This window comes from Pipistrellus kuhlii, unplaced genomic scaffold (assembly GCF_014108245.1).
Source record: "Pipistrellus kuhlii isolate mPipKuh1 unplaced genomic scaffold, mPipKuh1.p scaffold_m20_p_8, whole genome shotgun sequence".
NCBI classification, from domain to species: Eukaryota; Metazoa; Chordata; class Mammalia; order Chiroptera; family Vespertilionidae; genus Pipistrellus; species Pipistrellus kuhlii.
This window is the reverse complement of record NW_023425584.1, coordinates 40,619,953-40,631,427: the sequence shown is the minus strand read 5'-3', so window position 1 is coordinate 40,631,427 and position 11,475 is coordinate 40,619,953.

Below are 11,475 nucleotides of genomic sequence, written 5' to 3'. Positions count from 1 at the left end.
CAGCAGGCCTTTCATAGCCTAGAAGGCTGCCCTACTTTCCTACAAATGTAAACACACAGTGTAACTGCACATGGACCTCGGTCAGAGGCCAAGTCAGTGCTCAGCCAGCGCTGGTGGCTGTGTCCTGCTGCTCTCTGGCTGTGCTGCAGCGCTCTTGGATGGGGGGAGAGGGGTGGTTGCAAAGACATGCTCCCAAGCACACGTAGTATGCGAAGGGGCAGGCAGGAATTCAGAAGCTGGAAGCCAGAGCTGAAGGGGCACTATTGGCCAGGGAGGCTGAAGCCGTTCCCCTAAGCCACATGTGTCAAACACAAGGCCCGTGGGCCAAATCCGTCCCGCCAGGCCTTGCAATGTGGCCCGCACCGCCCTGTCATCACTGCACTCCGCTGCGTTTCCATCACAATGACAGTTTATGACTGTTCAGTAAACCATTCGGCCCGCGATTTAGGCTGGATTTTAGATTTTGGCCCCTTCTCTGATTGAGTTCGACACCCCTACCCTAAGCACAGGTAGTATAGGAAGAGGCTGGCAAGAAGCCAAAAGCTGGGACTCTGAGCTGAGGTGGCGTGGCAGTGTTGCATCTGCCATGGAGCTCGGTGGGGAGTAGCTGTTGGTGCAACAGGCTTTAGAGTCAGAGGGGCTGTGCTTCCTGCACATCACTGGTGAGTGCCTGCAAGCCCGCAGCGCACCAGCCAGGCCAGGAGAGGCCTTGGAGGCTTTTCCCTCCTAGAACTGTTCTTCCCAGGGTGGCAGTGTTGGCCGCTTTTTTCCCTTAATTTACTTATTTTTATTGGAAAGCAAGCTCTGGGCTTGCTGTTCCTGGGATCCCTGGGCCATAGCATGTGCCTCCAAGCCTCATTACACCCCCTCCCCCTCCTGCATTGAGCACCTGGCCCCTGGTGGTCATTGCGCATCCTAGTCCCTCCGGTCATTACGTTGTTCTCATCTCTGGGCTTTTATTATATACTCAATAGATTGTTATCCATAGGAAGCAGTAAGGAATGATTTCAGATAAAGCCTGTGATTGTGTGAAGTTGTGCAATTTTAAATTAAGAAATACCTTTGAGAGTTCCTGAGATCTCTTAATTAAATGAACTTTCAACCTGTTCCTAACTTTTTCTATTTAAAGGCCAAACCTTTGATGTTGAAAAAGGGTTTAAGGCATATTGTTTAATTTCATGCCTTTGTCTTAATTTTCTTCTCTGCTTATTAAATAATTTTAGTTCTGTACTTCCTCTAGTCTTCAGAGTGCACATCACTTAATCACAACATATCAAACTCTTTAATTAAATTTATCTACAAGACATATGAGCCTGATCCCACTGGTGAACAGAGATCAAAATGCTGACATCTTACGACTGCACTAATTTTCAGTATACTTGGGTAACTTCTCTGCAGTTAGGAAATTGGTTCGTTGTGTTTTACCGTTTAAGTGGTCGTAGGTAAGAAACCATGGTGATTTTATAACATTTCGCTTAAATAATTTGCAAATTAGCTTTAAAGTCCTATAAAAAGTGATGTCAGGTATCCTAAAGGGAATACACAATCCTAGAAGCAAACAAGTGGCGCTGCTAGGTATCCAGCTACTGCCAGAAACTGACAGTTTGTCCCTCAGAGTTCATATGTGAAAACCTACCCACAGTATGATGGCGGTAGGGGGCGGGGCCTTTGGGATGTGATTCATTCATGAGTGTGGAACCTTCATGAAAGGGATTAGTGCCCATGAAAGGGAAAGAGCCCTTGGAGGTCTCGCCCCTTCTGCCACGTGAGGACCCAGGGAGAAGATGGTTGTCTGCCAATCAGGAAGTGGGCCTCCACCAGATCCCAATCTGCCCTTCTAACCTTGATCTTGGGCTTCCCAGACTCCAAATCTTGTTTGAGTTTTTGGTATTTCTGCTATAGCAGCTGGAATGGATTGAGACAGGTACATTATAGCTGTTCTCAACAGATACATGTTGAATTGCCTTTTACGGTGGAGTCTGCTCATTAAGTGTTAATTTTACAAAGGTGTCCATGTAATTGCTGCTGAAATTCTCCTTGCATTAGTATTATCTGTCATAGTAAGGAGATAATTCAGCACAAGTAATAAAATGAGATATCCAATTGTTATGTTGGTCTGTAGCCAGACTTTTTCTTGATGGCATGTTTTCAAGAAAAGAAGAAAAAAAATAAAATGTTTGTTTGCTTGCTGGCATGATAATATCTATTTAACTCACCTAAAAAAAGTGAAGAAAGGTGCTGTATCTCTGAAACTTGATATTTTGTCATTTACTAAGTAACTGTGATCAGTGTGACTTTTTGGATCGTATATAATCTCTCAGAGTCATTACCTCAAAATATTGGCTTTGGTTCAGTAGACATCTGATACTAAATTATTAGTTTTTATTTGAAAGCATTAGCTGTTCAACTCTTAAAGCTTAAATTATTATAGTACCGTATCAAAATGGGTAATTGGAAAGCCTGGGACCAGATACTAGTGGCTGCTTAGATTTAATTTTTTCATATAGATTTGGCTTGTGACTAAAGTAATTTCTATTGCATTTGAAACATTTGATAATGGATCTATGATTCAGAAGCCTGAAATGATGTATGCTTTATCACTTGACTATGTTTTATATAGTTGCTCACACTCAGGGGAAAAATAGAATCAGAAAAAGCTTTAAAATTTAAGAATTTGAGAGAAATAGGAAGTATACCCACTTCTGTAAAATTCACTCTTTTGCCCTAGTGCAATAGTTAATATTCCTATTCCGGCATTCAGTAACTCAGATGGAATCTCACGTAATTAAGGAGTTGTGATCATTTTGACATATAGTATCAGTTAGTAGTTACTTTTACTGCAAATGATTCAGTATCAGACAGAAATGAAAATAGGAAAATATGATTTGAACCAAAGACCCAGAAAGAGAAAGATAAAAGCAGAAACTAAATAGATAAATTAAAGAACTCCATGTATACTAATTGTATTTTTAACAGTGTGGTATAATTGACACGCAAAGTAATTAGGTAAATGTGATGTACTGTAATGTTTCTTCACCTGTGAAGAATGATCACAAAGATGCAAGCTCAGTAATTGTTCTAATTACCAGAGATTCTCCTGCGCAGGTACGTTAAAATGAAAAACATTAATTTATCTCTCATGGCACCACAACACACTTAGATACCTTAAAATAATCCATGTATTACTGCATTACATGGTGAAAGAAAAATCTAACTGGATGCAGTTTTAATTGATATGATTCTACTGGGCCTAAGAAATGCAAAATGCTGGGCAATTCTTAAATTGTAACCTCAGTTTTAGGTGATGGCAAAGGTCATAATACACACACACACACACACACACGTATGTATATATGTGTGTGTATTTATACATATGTGTATGTGATAGAATATTTATGTTTACCTTTCAGTTTACAAAAGTCCTAAGAGCCCAGTTGGCATGGATCAGTGGTTGAGCATTGACCTATGAACCAGAAGGTCATGGTTCAATTCCCAATCACGGCACTTATACAGATTTCCAACTCAATCCCTAGTGTGGGGTGTGCAGGAGGGAACCAATCAATGATTTTCTCTCATCATTGATGTTTCTATCTTTCTCTCCCTCTCCCTTCTTCTCTGAAATCAATAAAAATATATTAAAACATAAAATAGATAGCCTTAAAAATATTATTAAATCATTCTTTTAAAGATGATGAAAGTATCATCAATTTTATCCCTTGCCTTCAGGAAGACCTGTAAACAGAGTTACAGTTCCTAATTTTTATTATTTTTTATATATATATATATATATATATATATATATATTAATATATATATATTTTATTGATTTTTTACAGAAAGGAAGGGAGAGGGATGAGAGCTAGAAACATCGATGAGAGAGAAACATTGACCAGCTGCCTCCTGTACACCCCCTACCAGAGATGTGCCCACAACCAAGGTACATGCCCTTGACCAGAATCGGACCTGGGACCTTTTAATCCACAGACAGACTATCCACTGAGCCCAACCAGTTTCAGCTAGTTCCTAATTTTTAAATAAAATAAAACTTTTTTTGGGAAAAAAGTATAGTTTACAACATTTCTGAAAGTTTATTTCGATGTTCAGCCATCTATGCTGTTTGAAATTTTCAAAATTAATGCACCACATTTGCAGCATAGTGAAGTCTGCAGATCTCATCTCCTTCCTCAAAATACAGGAGACATTTCACATGTCATGGCACATGCTAAGCATGACCTTATCAGGAACTCCAAGTGAAATGAAGGGACACAATCCGAATTGCTTTTGGACTCACTGCAGCGTGCCTGCCTCTGGTAGCCCAACTTTTCGGCCTCAGTCACCACCCTCAGGAGGCCGGCTTCACTGTGGAGTCTTGTGCAGACTTCCCAGCCTTCCCAGCACCCTGTTCAGGATTCAGTCAGTTTCCTAAAGCAAAACAGGCATTTCTTTTCCTTTTATTTGCTGAACACTGAGAGCACTAATTCCTTAATTTAATACACTGTGACAGTGCAGTAACGAGAGCCAAACCATTTGTATATTCAAATAGTAATTTCTGGAGATCATTATTTCACCTCAATTTAGAGAAGTGCCTCTAGCAATGGGAACGTCATCCCAGATGTAAACAGAGCAGGGCCCCATGGTAATGTGCGACTCTCATCTTTGTGTTATTTGTACTCTGTGTTCTTTTCTTTGTTCAGGGCTGGCCATCAGTAAACTTAGGGAGTGTGAAGGGATCCGATATGACCCAGGCACTGACAGCTCTGTTTAGAGTGGGGACTCTGTTTCCATTGAACTGGATGCTCCGGCAACAACCTTGCCCTCTTTCCAGAACCTCCATTGCCATACGAGATAAACTCAGCTTTAAGACATGAGTTAACTTTTCAGTCACCGAACCCTCTGTTTCCCTCAAGGGCTTGCATGGCCATGCTTTGAACAGACTTTAATTCCAAACAGCAAATGATGATGCGAGGAAGGAAGTCATGCGTGTAGACATAGATTCTGCTTTTATTTCTGTCACAGATTGTCATGTATTTATTGTACAAGCTAGCCAATGTTTCTAATTTGTAAGAGCTTAAAATAACAAAGATTTATGAATCGGTGACAATGATCATAGGGGAATTTGGATGCTCATTAAGGTCGTTGATACACATGGTTTTATAGTGAACAGATTAGAGAACATAGCGTGGAAATATGTGCCAGTGTGATCTTTCAAAAAAGATGAATAATAATCTCCATAAGCCCAAAGCCAATACCCAGCATGCTTGTGTTGGAGGGGGAAATGGTCAGGTAAGGGTGTGGGGTTATGTTCAAAAGGATAGACCTGGGCAGCAGAGGAGAGAGCACAAGGTCATGTACCCTGTACTAAAGGCCATAGTTTTTGGAAGCCTGGCAAGAAGCAGTGAGAGTAGGTTCCACATGGCTGACTAGAAGACAAATCCAACCCATTGAGTCCCTGTCTGTTCTAAAGCTCTGTTCAGCACCCAACCATATACACACATACCCTGTGATTCAAATACATGTACTACAGTATTTAAAAGCTTCCAATTCATATATTTTTCTGCCATGAAGTCTAGCAAAAGATCTAAACATTCCTAAATTACATCATAAACACTCCCAAGCCAATCTCTAGGATCAGGAGATACTTCTATACCCATTTTATGGATAAGAACCCTAGAAATGAAAAATTAAAGAAGGGTTTATGCTTTAAACAATCTTGAAAGTTATTTTTAATAGGAAGAGAAATCCTTCAGGATTAGTTTTCAGAATATTTTTCTGATAATGTTTAAATATTTCATGTTTATAAAATTTATTAATTTTAGCTTTATTATTTTAGATAATAACTGTATGAGAAGAAATACAACCCTGGCCAGGTGGCTTAGTTGGTTAGAGCATTGTCTGAATATTCCAAGGTGTGGTTTTTATCCCCAATCAGGACACATATAAGAATAAACTAATGGATGCATAAATAAGTGGAACAACAAATCAATCTATGTCTCTCTCTTCCCCTCCCTCCTTCATTCCTATATCTCTCTCAAATCAATAAATAAAAAGCAGTTAAATGCATAATATTAGTGTTAATGTAAGAAACATCCAAACTTGTAGATAGTTTTTAATGAGTCTATTTGAGCCAAACTGATGACAATTGCTTGGAAGAAAAATCTTAATTGATTAAGAAAATGCTTAAGAGAGTGGCAGTTTTGCAGCTTATTTTATACACTAGAGGTCCAGTGCATGGATTCGTGCACCAGTGGGGTCCCTCAGCCTGGCCTGCACCCTCTAAAGTAGGGGTGTTGAACTCAATCAGAGAAGGGGCCAAAATCTAAAATCCAGCCTAAATTGCGGGCTGAACAGTCATAAAATGTCATTGTGATGGAAACACAGCGGAGTGCAGTGATGACAGCGCGGTGCGGGCCACATTGCAAGGCCTGGCGGGACGGATTTGGCCCGCGGGCCTTGTGTTTGACACCTGTGCTCTAAAGGGATGTAGCAGTACAGGAAGCAGCAGGTAGCTGGGGAGGAGCCCAAGCCAGGGCCTGGCACCACTCCTCCTCATCCAGGCCCCTTTGGGCCTGCTGCTGCCACCACTCTGTAACACTACCTCTACCACTGAAGTGGAAGAGGCTCACAGCGATGCAGCTGCCATGAGCCCATCTTCTGGTTGAGTGGCACTCCTGCTGTGGGAGCACACTGACCACCAGAGGGCAGCTCTTGCATTGAGTGTATGCCCCTTGGTGGCCAGTGCATATCATAGCAACCAGTTGACTGGCTGTTCAGTCGATTCAGTCACTTAGGTTTATTTTATTTTTATTTTTTTTTTGTATATAGAAGATTAGAATCAAATGAGTAGATGAAAGGAGGGTTACATGAAATCCATTGGTGATAAATTAGGGAGACACAGAAAAACAAAGCAGGGAAGTCTCTAAGATTAGATAAAGAGAAGGGGAGGTAGGTGGGTGGGAAGAGATCAACCAAAGAACTTGCATGCAAATATTCATAACTCATGGACATAGACAATAGGGTGGTGAAGACCTGGGTTGTGGAGGGTGCAGGTGACTACAAGGGGCCAATAGGGATGGGAAAGGGGACATATATGTAGTACTTTCAACTATAAATATATATTTTAAAAGAGTAAAATGAATGGGCACATACTAGATGTACTGGTCAATAATGAGGATATTTTTCAATAGATGGAGTTACACATATGTTGATATATATATATATATATATACACACACGATTTGATATATATGCTATTTTTTTGTATTGACAAGCTTCAAACCTTCATATGTCAAATTTGCAGAAGGCATTAACATCATAGATATTTTTACACTTAAAAATATTGAATTTCATGCCCCCCTAAAAAAGAGCATTTTGGGAAGTTGTAATTCATTACTTTATTTTGAAGAAAAGTGCTCAAGAAGCTTATGGTGAACATGCTCCATCTCAAGATACTTGTGAACGCTGGTTTAAACACTTTAAAAGTGATAATTTCTATGTGAAAGACAACGTCCAAGTCAACTGAAAAAGTCTGAAGACCAACAATTATAAGCATATTGGATGAAGATGCCTGTCAAATTCAAAAACAACTTGCAAAAAGATTAAACATTGCTCAGCAAACAATTTTTGATCATTTACAAGCAGTGGGAAAGATTTTAAAGGAAGGAAAATGGGTGCCACATCAACTAAATGAAAGACAAATGGAAAACCAAAAAGTCATTAGTAAAATGTTACTTCAACAACATGAAAGAACGTCTATTTTGCATCAAATTATGACTGGTGATGAAAAGTGGATTTATTTTGAGAATCCCAAATGCACAAAATCATGGGTTGATCTAGGTCAACTATCAACATTGACTGCAAGGCCAAATCGCTTCAGATAGAAGACAATGCTCTGAGTTTGGTGGAATTAGGAAGGTGTGGTGTATTATGAGCTTCTAAAACCAGCTGAAACCATTAATATTGATCTCTATAAACAACAAATAATCAATTTTGCTTTGATCGTGAAACCAGAATGTTTCAGAAGACATAGCAAAATAATTTTGCTTCATGAAGATGCACTATCACACACTTCAAAACCAGTTAAAGACATATTAAAAGATCTCGCCTGGTAATTATTAACCCACCTGCTGTATTCACCAGACCTTGATCCTTCAGATTACTACTTGTTCTGATCAATGGCACACGCACTTTCTGAGCAGCACTTTGAAAGGTACAAAGTGGAAAATTGGGTCTCTGAATGGTTTGCCTCAAAACAAGAAAAGTTCTAGTGGGACATTTTCCACAAATTACCTGAAAGATGGGGGAAATGTGTAGCTAGTGATGGACGTTACTTTGAATAAAAGCACTTTTAATGTTTCTCTTGAAATTATGAATCATTAATGAATCATAGTGTAATATCTGTGTTTTCCCATGGTCTTATGCAACCCTATTAGGCAACCGCTGCTGTAGAGCCTAAGACCATGGGAAAACATAGATATTTACATTACAATTCATTAACAGTAGCAAAATTACAGTTATGAAGTAGCAACGAAAATATTTTTATGGTTGGGGGTCACCACAACATGAGGAACTGTATTAACTTGTTAACCGGGGAGTTCCCTTTTTAATTATGCAACGTACAACGGGCGCATACTCTTTCACTAGGACGTGTCAGTACGTCACGCCCAGTGGACGTAATTTTATATTATTATTATATTTATGTATACTTAATTAAAATAAATGAAATATACATTTTCGTTATTTATATATAAAGCACAAAGGAAAATACAAAATTACAAACAAATAGAAAAGAATACCAACAAAAAAAAAATGGAAACATCGAATTAAAACATTATAAATTTTACAAACAATTATAAAGATTACAAAAAATATATACCGTCCCTCTCAGGGCGCAACATATATTTCCAGAACGTATTCATACATCCTACCCGTTCCCGATATTGTTTACGTTTGACGTATTTATACGTTCCGCTCGGCTAACAGGTTAAAAGGTCGAGGCACTAGAAAGGTTAAGAACCACTGTTTTAGACCACGCTGTGTGCTTACTTTAGGCCTCTGAGTTTATAAGGTCCAGCTCGTGGGCCTCTTCTGAGCTTGTCAGGTTTAGTGTGTAGCCCCATTTTTGTTCGTGTTGGTAACAGAGTATATAGTTCATATGTGCTATGGCTTTTTACTCTGTTTTTCTATATTTTTATTCTTGTGATCAAAAAATAAAACTCTCCTTGAGAGAAAGATAAATAAAGTTATAAACACCAACTTTAAGACTAAATATCAGTTATATATTTCATTTGAAGGATACATCGCTTTACTGGTATGGCTTATGTGAGGAATTATCGCTTTATTTCTCCTGTCAAAACAAAATGAAAAGTGATATGATATTATAGGAGAATTATAATGCTGTACAAATAATATGGTACGGAGAGAAAGTAGAAGATAATATACAATCAAACATAAATTCTATAATTCTAATGCTGAGGCATAAACCCATGATATCCATGTATGTTGCAAATGTCTGCCAGCATACACAGTTTTTGCATTAATAAGCTTTATTCATCTCCCTTTTCTTTTACCAATGTATCTAACCAATGACATCTATGATTACAAGAAAGTTATGTAGTGTGCCTAAAATTAGTGATGGCAAAGCATACCTCTCAGAATTCTATATGTACACATATATAATCCTAATAATGCTATTTGTCATTTATGTAAATTCAGATTTGCATCGCATTAATTTTCTATCTCAGTCAGAAACCAGAGTCAGATGTATACTGTTTTTAGATTTTCACAAACAGCAATAGTGCACTTGATTAAAATGGTTTTTAAAATTTTTCAATCACAGATGTATCCTATTTTATTTTTTTAAGTATATTACAGGCCAATTTTAAAGCTATGATATTTTCTAGCTATAATACATTTGATTATTAAAAGTAACTTTTATACCTACTTTCCCTCTATGTTCTAATCAACATCATTGTTTTATAATATTTTCCCAAGCTAGCTGATTTGGTGAACTTTTCAATATGATTTCATTTCAGAGACAAATACTTTATTAATCCTACAACTATTTATGGAGCACCATTTATTCCAGGCATTCTTCTAGTCATCAGGGACAGAGTAGTAACAAATAAAAATCAAACTGTCATCTAGCTTACCGAGAAACAAAACTGTTAGTAAGCAAACCCATTTTAAGAATTAATATTTATATGTTAGTTAAAAGTAATCGTCATTTGATTAATATCAATAAATAATTTAAATTCTATTAGAAAAAAAGGAATAATATTATTTTATCAAGTGGCAAGAGCCCTGGGGAAAGTACAAAGCGGGTTCAAAAAGAAAAATAGAACTTGAATCTGACCACTGGAAGCTATTTCATTCTTTCTTATGAAAGAAAACAAAATTTTATTAAATTTCAAGACATTTCAACATTTTATAAAACTTCTAGTGTTCAGAGATTTCTAAGTAATCTATGCACAACACAAGGAAGATCATCATTTTCTGCCGAATAACTGAATGGTGATTAAAAGAGGTCAGTGAGTCATGGGACTCCAAGCTTTCCCTTTTATTGACATAGCAAGAATAGGAACTGAGCACAGGAAAGATGTGACTGTATTCCTCCTTTGTGCTCTAAAATGGACTTTCTCCATCACTGGGCTTACTGCACATTGAATAGTTAGGTTATTTTGTCTTCATTGTTGTTCGTTTTTATTGTTTCTGTTTGGTTGGCAGAATGGCTTGTGTGTTGGTTAGAATAAGACAAAACTGATTGGAAATCCCTATTTTCAGCTCTGAAAACCTCTATTTAAAGGGACTACAAGTATAGGTTTTCCTTGACAAGCCTTAATCAAGTCCATTGTTTCACAAAATTATTACTTTTTTCCCCACTCAAAATTGTACTGACTTAGGCAATACATTTTGTGAAAAAAAAATTTTTTTTATTGATTACTTACAGAGAGGAAGGGAGAGAGATAGAAACATTGATCAGCTGCCTCCTGCACACCTCCTACCAGGGATGTGCCTGCAACCAAGGTATGTGCCCTGGACCAGAATGAAACCTGTGACCTTCCAGTCCACAGGCCAATGCTCTATCCACTGAGTCAAACCAGTTTTGGCTGATTTAGACAATAAATTTGATGTCACTTCAGCTATAGAAGTCTCCATCCTTACTTTGTTAGGGGTTATGGATAGACTATGAATACCTTTTATTTATCTGTGCAGTTGAAAGTGAATTTCTTAAAAGGTAAAGAACAGTGAGTAAGAATTGTAAAATTATGCCCAGTATTAGACTCTTCAAGAATTCAATTATATAAAGTTAGATGATTTTCTGGATTTTTAAAATGTATTCTCTATTTGAAAGTACCTTGAAGGCACTTTCATTTTCAACTTACTGCTTGTTGATAATTATCTAAGCACCTGACATAGTCCCTACATATAAAGTACAGTCAAATAAACATTCTTGTGTGAACAGATAAATTAATAGAG